Source organism: Equus przewalskii, chromosome 9 (assembly GCF_037783145.1).
Source record: "Equus przewalskii isolate Varuska chromosome 9, EquPr2, whole genome shotgun sequence".
In the NCBI taxonomy this organism is placed as follows: Eukaryota; Metazoa; Chordata; class Mammalia; order Perissodactyla; family Equidae; genus Equus; species Equus przewalskii.
In genome coordinates this window covers 3,280,192-3,294,620 of record NC_091839.1, presented here as the reverse complement: position 1 = coordinate 3,294,620, position 14,429 = coordinate 3,280,192, and the positions used below count along the sequence as shown (strand labels likewise).

Genomic DNA, 14,429 nt, shown 5'->3' with positions numbered 1-14,429 from the left:
TCCATGTTTTTCTCACAAAACAGGACATGTTTTTGTCTGGCCATCAAAGTCTACTTTGCTTCCATCGTGGCAGGCCAGAAGTACTGGGGAATTAATGCTTCCTCCCCAGCAGCCCTTAAACAAAGATGGACAGGCCTTGGTGTATAAATACTCTGGCTCCCTCACCCCTCTGATGAGATACCCCAGGGCGTGGAGTTTCTCTGCAGGATGGAGCTCCAGTTACCCGTGATGGTAGCACCTCTCATTGGCTACCTTCCCTTCCCTCTCCCCTCCTGGTGTTTGCTAGGATCAGCTCTCAATAAATCATCCTCACCTAATCCTTATCTTACCTTCCCTTTTGTGAAAATTACGATAATATGTCTGTGTGTCTAAGCAAATACAGTATTTTGCTTACTTCTAGTAATTGGTATCACACTGTCTGAAATTGTCTGTAACTTGCCTCTCCTCTGCGTCATGTTTGTTAGATTTATCTACAATGATCTTAGCTTCCGTAATTCATTGATTTTCACTGCTGCATAGTATTCCATTGCATTAATAGTCATTCTCCTTTGATGAGCCTATACACTTTCTTTTGCTATTATAAGCAATACTGCTATGACAATTCTGATATTTAGATATTTATATATGTATGTAAAAGGTTTTCTTGGCTAAAAACTTGGGAGTCAACTTTTTGGGTTATAGGGTATGCAAGTTTTCAGATTTGATTGTGCTCCAGGGTATTTGTATCAATTTATATGCTCTCTAGTAGCATATTGTGATCCTCTTGCTATATGTCCTGCCTACAATTGATGTTGTCATGGGAAGAGAATTGGTGTGTCATTATAGTTTCAATTGCATTTCTCTGATTAATAAGAGCTAGGGCATCTTTTCATAATTTAATGGGTCGTTTTTGTGAATGGCTGGTTTATGTTTTGGGGTTGACCTTTCTTCTTTTTGAGTTTTTAAAATCCTTTATTCTGGATAAAATGATTTGTTGATTAGATATGTTACAAATATCTTCTCCATGTCTATGACGTATATCCTCACTCTTTTACGGTGTCTTTGAGCAGAAGCATTCCAAGACTGCAAGGGTGGAAGAAGCGGCATGGTGCGGTCGTGCTTCTATACAGGCTCTTCTGGTGCTCTGTGGCGAATGGGCTGGGAAGTGGTTCAGACAAATTGGCCAGAGGAAGACTCATTGGAGACAAGAGGCTATGGCAAATCAGGAGGGGAAGCTGGTGGTTTGAACTAAAGAGAAGACAGAGAAAATAAAGAGAAATGAGTTCATCCAAGAGATTTGGGAGATTAATTTATGGGGTTTTACGGAGGTGAGAAAGAAGTAGGTATCAAAAATCACTACCTAGAGTTCAGGCTTCAGCCTAGAGGGGGTAAGAGGGACTGGACATATTGTCCTGCCGGAATAAAAGGACAACATATATATCAAAAAATGACACTGGATATTAGTCAATAACAGACACCGATTCCTAAGAGATGGAAAACACATGAGACGAGTCCCGTGACTGCCCCGGCTCACTGCCTGGAAAGAGGTTGTAGGCCACAGTGAAGGGAAGGGGGGCTGTGAGCCAAAATGGACAAATCCACAATTATAATCAGAGATTTCAACATCCTTTCTCATTAATTGATTAAAAAGTTGAGCAAAAATCATTCAGGATGTGGAAGATCTGAACCACACTATCAATCACCTGTACGTGATTCATACTTACGGAACATCCCATTCAACAACAAAAGAAGGCACTTTTTCAAGTGTACATGGGACTTCACCAAGATAGAACATATTTTGGATCACAAAAATAAACTCAACAAACGAGACAGGAGTCAGATCATATAGAATATACGTTCTCTACCCACAGTGGAAGTAAATTAGAAATAAATAACAGACAAATACATGGAAAATCCCCAAATATTTAGAAAATAAACAAGACACTTCTAAATAATCTGTTTATCAAAAAATAAATAAAAACTGAAATTTCAAAGTATTTTGAACTGAATGAAATGAAAGCATGGTATCTTAATGTTTCTTAATGCTGATTAAAGCAGCATTTAAAGGGACATTTATAGCACTAAATATCCATATCAGAAAAGAAGGAAGACCACAAAATCAATGACCTCAGCTTCCAACCTAGAGAACTAGCAAAAGAGGAGGAAATGAAACCCAAAGTAAGCAGAAGAAACGGAATAATGTTGATCAGTGTGGAAATTAATGAGCTTGAAAACAGAAAAAAAAAAAATACAAAAAATAAATGAAACCAAAACCAAAATCAAGTTCTTTGAGAAGCTGAATAAAATCAGTAAATCTCTAGGTATTCTGATCCGGAAAAAAAAAGTGACAGGGCTGGCCTAGTGGTGCAGCAGTTAAGTTCACACCATCTGCTTTGGCAGCCTGGGGTTTGCCAGTTCCGATCCTGGGTGCAGACCTGTCCACCGCTTGTCAAGATGGGCACAGATGTTAGCTTAGGACCAGTCTTCCTCGGCAAAAAAGAGGAGGATTGGCAGCAGATGTTAGCTCAGGGCTAATCTTCCTCAAAAAAAAAAAAATAGTGAAGGCAATAATGACCAATAACAGGAATGAGGATAGAATTTCTATAGCTATCAAGAAGATAATAAGGGAATATTATGAATAATTATGAAAATAAATTAGTCAACTTAAATGAAGTGGAAAAATTTCTCAAAAGACACGAATCCCCAAAGATTACTCATGAAGAATTTGATAACTTGAATGGCCCTATATTTATTAGAGAAAATGGATTTTTAGTTAACAACTTTCCCACCAAGAAAACCCCCGGTCTTCCACCTCCTCTTGTGAGCTCTACCAAGCATTTAAGGAGGAAATAATACCAATTCTACACAAACATTTGCAGAAAATGGAAGAGGAGAGAAGATGTCTCAATTCATTCTGTAAGACCTGAAAACTGATACTAAAAATCAGACAAAGACAGTATAAAAAAATTACAGTCCAATATTCCTCATGAAATGGACGCAAAGCCTCTTAAAAATTTTGGCAAATCAAATCCAACCGGTGAAAAGTGTCGTATATCATGAAGAGAGAATTGGGAGCTAGACAGCTGAGGGGGGAAGCTGAGGGAGGGATTTTTCAGTGGAAGGCTTAATTGCCTCTAAATACTTAATAGGAAGGAACTGACACCCACAGAGGCGACAGTGGATTGCACAGCGTCCCAGATCAGAGTTTCTCAACTCTGGCTGTGCGTTCAAATTGCCCGGAGGACTCTGAAAAAATGCTGATGCCCCAACCACTATGCCTATCTCCCCAGAGCTCCCTTCTTGGGTGAGACAGGGGCATTTCTTTTTTAAATAAAAGCTCACCAGGTGATTCAAATGTGCAGTCTTGGTTAGCAACCATTGTCTAGAAGATAAGAGAGGCTGGGAGCCAAAGCACAGGCGGAGCAATTGGCCTTGGGCGTGAGGAAAGCTGCTCACTGCAACACAAAGGAAGGAGGAAGACAGAAACATGCAGGTAAGTCTGAGGTTTGAGGGGGGAGCGTTCAGGTGAGCCCCCTTAGTTGGTTTACATGTTTAGTGATCCTGTAATTCTTAGACTTGCTAACCCAACATTGTCAGACAAGAAGAGCGATGGAGAATGACAGTGGAGGACCTGCATGGTGACACAGTGGTTGAGTTGGGACAGGTAACTAGATCTTCTGGATCCTGTCACACCATGACATCGTGTCTAATGGGACCTCATCTCCCCAACCCAATGGATGAGCAGCTGGGTTTGGGGTGTGTTTGCGGGGGAGGCAGTTAGTGTGTTTGTCAGCATTTTGGAATTTTCTCCTTTGGCAAATTCCTGTGCTTTGGACCCTAATTCACTTCAAAGTGGCAAGGACTGATGAAGGCTGACAGATGGGCTTCCCTGAGAGAACACAATGACATCTGATCGCCCTCTCTTCATATTGGTTTAACATGACATTAATAATTTGCACTCAACTAATGCTAGAGTCTGAGGGTAGCGGACTTCGGGGTCTAATAAGATAGACTGACGTGTGCTACCTGCATGTTTGTCTTTTGAGAATAAGGGATGACATTTCACCAAAATTCCAGCACAAGCAGAACACCGTCGGTTGCATTTTACTTTTCTTGCTTAACAATTTAGAAACAGACTTCTCCGAACTTTTGAAATTATTGATTAGCATGGTTGAAGAGCTTATTTCCAAGGGATCCAAACTCGAAGTTACTGATCCAAACCCAAGTATGACTTTCCAGCTGCCTTCCACTAAAGAATTGTCCATTTATTTTCATTGTTGGGAAGAGAGCCATGAAACCGCGTACCGGAGGGGGGTGAGTTTCTCGAGACGTTTCTAACTCTCTGCTGAGAGATCCTCTACCCTGGGCCATGGAGTCGGAGACTCCAGAGAGGGTGCTGACAGGGCTTGGGGACAAGATGAGATGGGAGGGACTTGTGCTGACAAAAATATTGAACAGTTTTAGCACTTGCTATTTCAAGTGTATGAACCGGCTGGAACTTACACACAGAACAAATCAAAATTTAGCGAAAATTTAATAAATTTTCAAATCAGAGAAGTCTTTAAACTATTCATAAAGAGGTAAACTATTGTATCTGCCTATGAAAGAGAGGTGGTACTGCCATTCACCTGGGGACTATTTCAGTAATAAATTTGGGTGAGATTCCATCTGGCTTTCTTATCTGTTCTCTTTCTGTGGTGTAGTGTTGCAGATGCAAGGAAATGTGGCTGGAGAAAAAAATGCACATGGAGCTCTATCAGACTGGAGTTTGCCATTTCATTCTCTTGGCAGGTTAGCGGCTGCAAAATAAGATTGTGGGGTCTTGGTTGGGGGGTCCATTTTGAGGACTGCAACTAATAAGCAGGAGTTTGCCAAAAAGAGGGTTATCAGCTAAGATTTAAAAATTTTACTGATGTATCATTAACGTAGAGTGAAATGCACAGATCCTTAAATATGAAGTTTGATCAGTTTTGAAAAATGTGCACATCCACATCCATATCAAAATATAGAGCATTTACGCACTCCAGAAAGTTCCTCCATGACCCTTCCGAGTAAATTCTTGCTGCCTCTCTCCAGAGATGAGCACAGCTCTGATTTCTATCACCATAGACTAGTTTCACTTGTTTCATATAAGTGGCCTCATGCAATAGGCATTCTTTTCCTCAGAATAATGCTTTAAAAATTCTTCCATATTGTTGCATGTATTAATAGTTTATTCTTTCATTGCTGAGTGGTACACTATTGTATGAAAATACCACAATTTATCCTATCGTTGATGGATATTTGAGTTGTTTTTTTGCTGCCATTAACATTGTTGTGCAAGTCTTTTTGTGGATATATATTTTTATTTCTCTTAGGTAAATACCAAGGAGTGGAATTCTGGGTCATGAGGTAAGTGTGTGTGTAATTTTGTAAGAAACTGGCAAATTAGTTTCCAAAGTAGCTATACCGCTTTGCTCTATCCCCATTACTGTGTGAGAGTTGCAGGTGCTCCGCAGCCTCAGCAACATTTGATGTGGTCATTTTAACTTGAACCTGTCTGGAGTTTGAAGTGGTATCTCACTAGGGTTGTAGTGTGTATGTCCCTGGTGACTATCAATGTTGAGCACTGTGCTATGTGCATGTGGGCCATCCATGTATGTTCCTTTATGAAGTACGTGTTCGAGTCTTTTGCCCAATAGTATTGGGATGCCTTATTATTGCATCATAGGACTTCTTTATATTTCTAAATACAAGTAACTTGCCATGTTTCTCCCAGTTTTGGCTTGCCTATTCATTTATTTATCAATATCTTTTGATGAGCAAAGATTTATAATTTTGATGGAATTAAATTTAATGTTTTGTGGTTGTTGCTAAGAAATCTTTGCCTGCCCTGAAATCATGAAGATATTCTCCTCTCTTTTCTTCTAGGAGATCGATGCTTTTAGCTTTCAGGTTTAGGTCTGCAGTTTACACTGAGCTAATTACTGTCTGTGGTGCATGGTAGGAATTAAAGATCATTTTTTTCATACCGATATTAACGTGGTTCAGAACTTCTTGTTGAAAAGGCTATTATTTCCCCATTGAATTACTTTGGTGCATTTGTCAAACATTTATTGACTCTCTAGATGTGGATCTATTTCTAGATTATTTTATCCTGATCCATCGATCTCTTTGTCTTTCCTTATGCCAAAAGCACGGTATCTCTTTTACTATCACTTCATAACAAGTCTTAAAAGCTTTTGTTTTTCTTTCTCAAAATTGCTTTGTCTCTAACAGATGTATTTTTACATAATTTTTAGATTCAGCTTTTCAATTTGGATTCTTTGATTTAGTTTGGTGCAGAAATGAATGAAAAGATCAGTTTGGGAAGAATTGACATCGTGGAAGTATTGAGATTTTCAATCCAAAATGTAGGTATAACTCTTTATTTGTTTATATATTTAAAAATGTCTCTCGATGGTATGTAGTTGTTAGGGTAAATTTCTTGCACATCTTTTGCTAAATTTATCTCTAAGTATTTTGTTTTTTGAGTGCTATTTTTAAATTGTTTAATCCAATTTTGTATTGCTGATAGGTAGAAATACAACTGTATTTTGTACATTCTCCTCATGTATTGTCACATTACTAAATTCACTTCTTAGCTCAAGTAGTATTTATTTTTTGTGATCGCCTCAGGATTGTTTCCATAGATAACAATGTTATCTGTGAAGGTGGAGTTTTCCACCCTCCTTTCCAGTTGTTACGCCTTTTCCTTTTCTGTTATGCCTCTGCCTTACTGAACGGGCTAGGCCTCCCAGTACAGTGAGAGCAGACATCCTTACCTTCTTCCTGATCTTAGGTGGAAATCTATGGGTGGTTCATCATTAAGAAGGTTTTCAGCTGTAAGTTTTCTGTAGACGTTCATTATCAGATTCAGGAAGTTTCCTATTATTTCTGTTTTGCTGAAAACAGGTGGTGTTAAATTTTATCAAAGGATTTTGCTCCAGATCTTTTAGAAACATCATGTGATAGTTCTGTTTTATTTTTTAATGTGGTGGATAACAATTGGTTTTCAAATGTTAAACCAGCCCTGCATTTTGGGGATAATCTCATTTGTTTGAGATGTATTATATTTTTTACATATTGCTGGATTAAATTTTCTAATACTTTGGAAAGGATTTTATTATCTATGTTAATGAGGGGTATTGGTCTGTACTGTTCTTATAATGTCCTCGTCTGATTTTGGTAAGAGGATTATACAATAATATGGGAAATGTTTCCTCCTCCTCTACTCTTTTGAAAGAGTTTGTGAAAGGTCAATATTATTTATTCTATTATTATTTGAGAGAATTTACTAGTGAAGCCATATGGTTATGGAGCTTTCTTTGTGGGAAGATTTTTTATGATGAATGTAAGTTCTTTAACATATAGGACAAATTATATGTTCTACTTTTCTTGGATGTAGCTGTATGATTGTTTTTCACATAATATTTCCATTTCATCCAAATTGTCAAATTTCTTGGCATAATATCCCTGTATTATCCTTTTCAAGTCTGTAGGATCTGTAGTAATGACTCCTCTTTCACTTCTGATATTGGTAATTTGTGACTTATTTTTCCTTGATTGGTCTTGCTAGGAGGTTAGCAGTTTATCATTTCAAAAAAGTAATCTATTTTACTGATTTTCTTTGATATTTTTATTATTTCCTTATTTCTCTTTACTTTTGGTTTAATTTGTCCTTTTTCTAGACTTTTCAGTTTAACAGATTTTTGATTTTAAACCTTTTCAATTTTCTAATATAAGCAATTAAAGCTATAAAATTACCTCAAGTACTGCTTAGCTGTATCTCATAAATTTTAAAATGTTGTGTTTTTATTATTATTTAATTTAAAATGCTTTATAATTTACACTGTGATTGCATCTTTGATCCATGGCATGTTTAGAATATTTTGTTGTTTCCAAATACTGTGGAGTTTTTAAAAATATATTTTATGTTTTTTAATTTCTAATTTAATTCTAATAATTTAATTCTGTTATATTCAGAGAAATGCTCTGTATAATTTCAATGTATGATATTTATTGAGTCTTCTTTAATCTCTCAACAGACAGTCTATTTTGGTGAATTTTCCATGTGCACTTGAAATTAATAGCATTTTTCTGTTGGCTGTCGTGTTTTATACAGTTCAGGTTAAATTGGTTGGCAATATTCAAATATTCCATTTTCTTAAAGTTGTTTTCTTTTTTTTTTTGGTTCTACTTGTTCTATCCACTACCGGAGAGAGAAATGTCTTCAGTTACAATTCTAAATTTGTCTGTTTTTCCCATTAGTTTTTCTGTTTTTGATTCACGTATTTTGAAGATCTGTTGTTATGTACAAGTTTATTCAGGATGTCTTCTTCATGAATTGCCTCTTTGTCCCTATGAAATGCTTATCTTTAGGAATATTTTTATCTTGAATTCTCCTTTCTCTGATTTAATAGCTGCATCACCACTCTCATTGTTTACACATCTTTTTTTATCCTTTACTTTTAACTTATCTGTGTCTTTATATTTAAAGGGTGCTTCTTGTAGATACGATATAGTTTAGTCTTAAGTTTTCAGTCTAACATTAATGACATTTAGTAGTATTACTGATATTGTTGGGTTTCAGTCTACTATCATATTTATTTTCTATTTTCTTATTGTTCTGTTTCTTTTTTCTCTTGGACTAATTGAAAATTTTTAGTATTTCAATATTTTATCCTCTATTTCTTATGTCTGGCTTTAGTAGTTAGTAGTTTTGCTGGTTTTAGTAGTTAATGTGCTTCCACTAATTGCCCTCCCATCCTTTCTGCTATTGTTGTCATACGTTTTACTTCTACACATGTTGAAACTTCACAACACAGTATTATTTTCTTTCTTCCAATAATCAAATGTTATTTAAGGAAACTAAAAAATGAGGAAAATATATTTTATATATAATTCACATATCTGCTGTTTCTAAACTTCTCCATTCCTTCCTGCAGTCTTGGCTTTCCATCTTGTATCAATTTCCTCCAGTCTGAAGAAATTCCTTAAGCATTTCCTGTGTAACAGTTCAGCTGGCGATGATTCTCTCACTTTTGTTTATCTGAAAAGGTCTGTATTTTATTTTAAATTTTGAGGAGTATTTTCACTGGATGTATAATTCTAGGTTGAAAATTTTTTTTCCAGCATTTTAAAGGTATTATTCCATTGTCTTCTGACTTGCAATATTTCTGATGAGAGGTAAACTATCATTCTCATGTTTGTTTCTCTCACAGAGAGAGAATCTTTTCCTCTTCGCTTTCTTTTAAGATTTATCTCTTTTTATGTGTTTCCAGAAGTTACAATAGAATGTTCATTGGTATAACTTTCTTTCATTTTGTCCTACTGGAAGATCATTGAGCTTCTTGGATCTGTGGGTCTGTATTTTTTGACTTACTTTAAAAAATTCTCAGCAATTATTCCTTCAAATATTTTTCTCTGTCTAATATTTTTCTCATCTTCTTCTGGGGCTCCAGTTCCACATATTTTAGAATACTCAATATTGAGTCACAAGTCACTGAGGGTCTTTTCATTACCCATGACAGCAACACCATATCCTGTGTAATTACTATAGAAAGTTCAATGGGTGCATAGTATTGAATTGTATGAGTGTGTAATAATTTACTTATTGTGATAGGCGCTTTGATATAGAGCCCAGAATCTCTGCCTCCTGGTATTCACACTCTTATGTAATCCCTTCCCCTTGAGTGTGGGCTGGACCTAGCAATTTGCTTCTAATGAATAGAATATAACAAAATTAATGGAACTCACCTCTGAGATTAGGTAACACAAGACTCCTAGCACTTTCTTACACTGTCTCTGCTTGCTCATTATGATGAAGCAAGCTGCATATGGAGAGGCCCACACAGCAACAGACTGAGGGTAGGCTCTTACCAACAACCAAAGAAGGACTGAGGCCCCTTGCCAAGAGCCTGCAAGGAGCTGAATCCTGTCAACAAACACATGAGTGAGCTGAACACAGATCCTTCCCCAGTTGAACTTTCAAGAGTTAAATCTCAGCTTCAGCTGCCACCTGAGAGCAGTCTTATGACAGACTCCCATTTAGAGAACCCAGATAAGCAAGACAGATGTCATAGACATTGTGACATAATACATGTTGCTGTTTTAAGTTGCTAAGTTTTGGGGTACTTTGTTACACACTAATACATTTTTCCTGTCTACTATTTTTGGACCCCTCCCCTCCATTTTATTTGTTGTTATAAATAATGCTGCACTCAATAGCCTTGGACATGTAAGTTCATCTTCAGAAATGAGTTTCCATGAGTCAAACTGAAGAATCAAAGTATGAGCAGTGCTCCCTTTGGTGATGGATATAACAAAAATTTGACACGATACAGAGAAGATTAACATGGCCCCTGGATAAGGATGACATGTGAATTCATGAAGTGTTCCATATTTTTCACAAATGATTAAAAACTGTTCAACAAAAGAAGGATAGCCTTTTTGACAAATCGTGCTAGACTGATGGACATCCACAGGCAAGAGAATGAAACTCAATTTAAACCTCATGCCTTATACAAAAATTGATTCAAAATGGGTTATAGAATTAAATTTAAAACATAAAACTATAAAACCTTTAGGAAAAAAGAAAAAACTCCACTTTGGCATGTAGGGTTAGGCACAGATTTCTTAGACTTGATATCAAAAGCACAACCTATAAAAGAACAAACTGATAAATAGGACTCATCAAAGTTAAAACCTTTTCCTCTCTGAAAATCCAGGTGAAGAAGATAGAATACAAGCAACAAATTGGGAAGAAATATTTGCAAGCCACACATCCAACAAAGGACTAGTATCTAGATATATAAAGAACACTTAAAACTCAATAGTAAACAAAAAAAATTCAATTAGAAAATAGGCAAAAGACGCAATTATACTTTTCACTGAAGATGATGTGCAGATGGCAAATAAGCCTGTGAAAAGATTCAATATTATGAGACGTCAGGGAAATGCAAATTCAAGCCATAATATGATATCAATATATGTGGATCAGATTTGTGAAAGTAAACAACAGTGGTCTTACCAAATGCTGAGGAGGATGCAGAGAAGCTGGAGCACTAATATCCTGTTGATAGAATGTGAAATGATGCAGTTACCCTTAAAGGCAATTTGGCAGTATCTTATAAAACTGAACATGGAATCGCCAAATGATCCCAAAATTCTTCTCTTGGACATTTATCCCAGAGAAATGAGAACTATGTTCATACAAGCAGCTGTATGTGAATGTTTATAGTGGCTTTATGCACAATAGCCCCAAACTAGAAACAGTCCATATATCCTACAGTGGGTGAATGATTAAACTGTGGTATATATATACATGGAATATTACTCAGCAATAAAAAGGAGAGAACTATTTATACATGCAATAATTGGACGAACCTCCAGGGAACTATCCCGAGTGGAAAAAAATCCAATCTCCAAGTGGTACATAGCATGTGACTTTTTTGTGTAACATTTAAAAAATGACAAAATGTTATAAATGCAGGAGTTAGAGACAAAGGGTGGGGAATGGGAGAGAGGAGGGTATGATTGTAAAAGGGCAATATGAGGGATTCTTGTAATGATGGACCTGTTCTACACCTTGACCGGTGGTAAATATATGAATCTATACATGTGATTAGCTTTGCTAGAACCAAATGCACACACGTGCACAAATGAGCGCAAGTAAAAGTGGGGACATCTGAATGAGATCAGTGGACTATATCAATGCCATTATCTTTGCTGTGATATTGTGCTGTAGGTTTTTATTTATTTTTTATTAATAATTAATTAATTTATTATTATATTCAATTAATTAATTAATTATTTGAGGAAGATTAGCCCTGAGCTAACATCTGTGCCCATCTTCCTCTACTTTATATGTGGGGCGCCTGCCACAGGATAGTCTGACAAGCGGTGCATAGGTCTGCTCCCGGGGTCTGAACCAGCGAGCTCTGGGCCGCCAAAGCGGAACATGTGAACTTAACCACTGTGCCACTGGGCCGGGCCCTATTGTGCTCTAGTTTTGCCCGATGTTACCACTGGTGGAAAATAGGAAAATGGTAAGTGGGATCTCTCTGTATTATTTCTTTCAACTGAATGTAAATCTATAATTATCTGGACACAAATTTCAATTTTAAAATAGAATGAGTGTTCTTATAATTTTAACTATATTGATGAATTTTACTCTAGGAAGAGCACAATCATTTATAATTCTCCTCACCATATAGGGGAGCTAGTTAACCCACATTCTCACTGTGATGGCTCTGTTGATCCTTGGCCCATGCCAATATGACAGGAAATTCCATGCAACCAACATTAAGCAGGGTAAAGAGAGTTGTTTTACACTGATAAAAAAATTCACTTCAACAGGAGTATATAAGAATTACATAATTCTCGAATAATTAATTAATTTTTAATTCCTTGTACAACATGGCATAGACACATATCAGATAAAAACCCACGATAATAATGTGGCCTTCTCCTCTCAGAAATTAACAGATCAGGCAGATAATAGCAGTAGAGAAAATTTTAAAATACTACTGACAAAGTTGATTCTATCTCTAAATCTACATTGTCTGTATCCATATAATTGTGTCAAACAAAAATATACACTTTTCAAATATGTGTGTGATGTTAAGAATTAAACACAACTTGTGGCTTTAAAAAACCTAAAGAATAAAAGTCATTCAAGCCAAATTATCAGACCAATTATAGTAAAAGTAGAAAAAAGAAAATTTTATGCAAAAGTTCAAGCTAATTACAATTTAAAAATACTTTTCTAGATATCTGTACATTAAAAAGTGAATCAAAGCTAACCTTTTGTACCATTTATAAATACTAAAAATTGAAAATAAGTGACTGAATCATTCTATTAAAAAGGCTAGAAAAAATGAAAAAAACAAAAAGCAAAACAACTGTGGTGGATGCAAAAATGGCCACAAATTCCTCCCCTCCCAGCAGCCAGCTTCTTGATGGTGCCCTCCCACACTGACTCTGCTCTTGGCCATGGGACTGGCTGTAGCCACTGGGACAGTGGAAAACATGTTGCAGGCAGATACTTGAAAAGCACACTGGGGCCTCACTCTCTTGTTGTGACCACCATGTGAAGAAACCAGGGCTGGGCTGCTGCCTGATGAGAGCCATGTGGACCAGTCCCTCTGGCCCCCAGCCATATGACCAAGGCCATCTCACCCTTCCAACCCACCAGCCCGCTCACTGGCTGATCACCGACGCGTGAGGGAGCCTCGCGGTGGTGAGCCGAGCCAGCCTGTACTAGAAGCACCACACAGACAACCCACAGAAGCAGGGGCTAAACGGATGGGGGTTGTTTCGAAGCCACTAAGTTTGGGGTGGTTTGTTACACAGCGAAAACTGCGACTCGAAAACTTGAGGTTAAGAAAAAGAGGCAGTTGTCACACGAAGTCACAAGTTGTGTCCTTGCTCTTCCCTCATCTGTGCTAATGCAGTCGAGTACTATTCAAACAGTCTTTAATGGGATGTGGAGGGCTGCAGAATTTTAAGAAGGTGTCTGGAGTCAGACTCAGAGCAGGGAGAATTCCCCAGCCTGGCTCTCCTTACAAGCATCATCTCTTCTCTCTGCCCTCACGCGTAGCATTCACTCTGGTGGCTTCTATGTCAGTTTTCTACACCAGGTAATGGGCCACTTCATCTGAAACCAGGAGAATCTATGTGGGGATGGTCAGAGGTCCTATAGCCTCGCTGGCTGGTCAGGGCTCTGCACTCAGTGCAGCGGGTCCTATGACAAGTGGACATAAGGTCGAATGGTGGAAGAAGCAGCCCGTGCAGTCAGGAGCTGGACTGAACCAAGAGTCAGTCCACGGACTCGAAGGCCAAGCAGCACATGCTAAGGTAACTAGCATCATCCTACGGACGATTCCTCCATTTTCCCCAGGCCTGGAGCAAACGTGTGCAGAAGAACCCAGAGTCATCTGCAGACAGGGCTGCTGAGCTGGCTGGTTCGTCTCAAGCCATCTGAAGGGAAGTCAAGGATTTCTGCAGGGACTTGTTCCTCCACAGGTGCTCCTGCAGCATCGTAAACAAGATGGAAGGGACAAGCTACATCTGTCTGTTCGCAATTAAAAAAACCCTTAAGAACAGACAAGATGGTGCAGAGGCGCCACATCTGTCGCAGCGGGACCAGCAGTTTTTATTTGGCTTTGTTTGTGCAGCTGAGAGGCGGACCTGGGGGAGGGCATGGCGCTGGCTTTCCGAGTGCCAGCAGCACCAGGACAATTAGAGCCGTGCCTGGCCCTGCAGGATCAGGAGCTATACTGTCCCTTTCTGAGAAGGCTGGTGACCTCTCCCTGGCCTGTGATGACCAGTGTCCCAGGGCACCGTCATTCCTGCCTTCATGTTGTGCATGTGCGTAAGAGACTGGTAAAGACCCCAGGAATCTGAAAAGACGATGATGCATGCAAAAT

General features: G+C 38.0%; 1 long non-coding RNA gene and 1 other non-coding gene across 2 annotated transcripts; one reads left to right on the top strand and one right to left on the bottom strand.

The window, feature by feature from the left end:
• Positions 1-860: 860 nt before the first annotated feature.
• Positions 861-10,037, bottom strand: LOC139073700 (uncharacterized). Its single transcript, XR_011522683.1, has 3 exons — positions 9,757-10,037; positions 3,322-3,434; positions 861-1,227 (listed from the first exon to the last, which is right to left on the bottom strand). It is a non-coding gene; the product is annotated as an uncharacterized lncRNA (long non-coding RNA).
• A 263-nt stretch (positions 10,038-10,300) lies between these two features.
• On the top strand, positions 10,301-10,406 carry LOC139073750 (U6 spliceosomal RNA). The gene has a single exon (XR_011522738.1). It is a non-coding gene; the product is annotated as a U6 spliceosomal RNA (small nuclear RNA).
• The last annotated feature ends 4,023 nt before the right edge of the window (positions 10,407-14,429 follow it).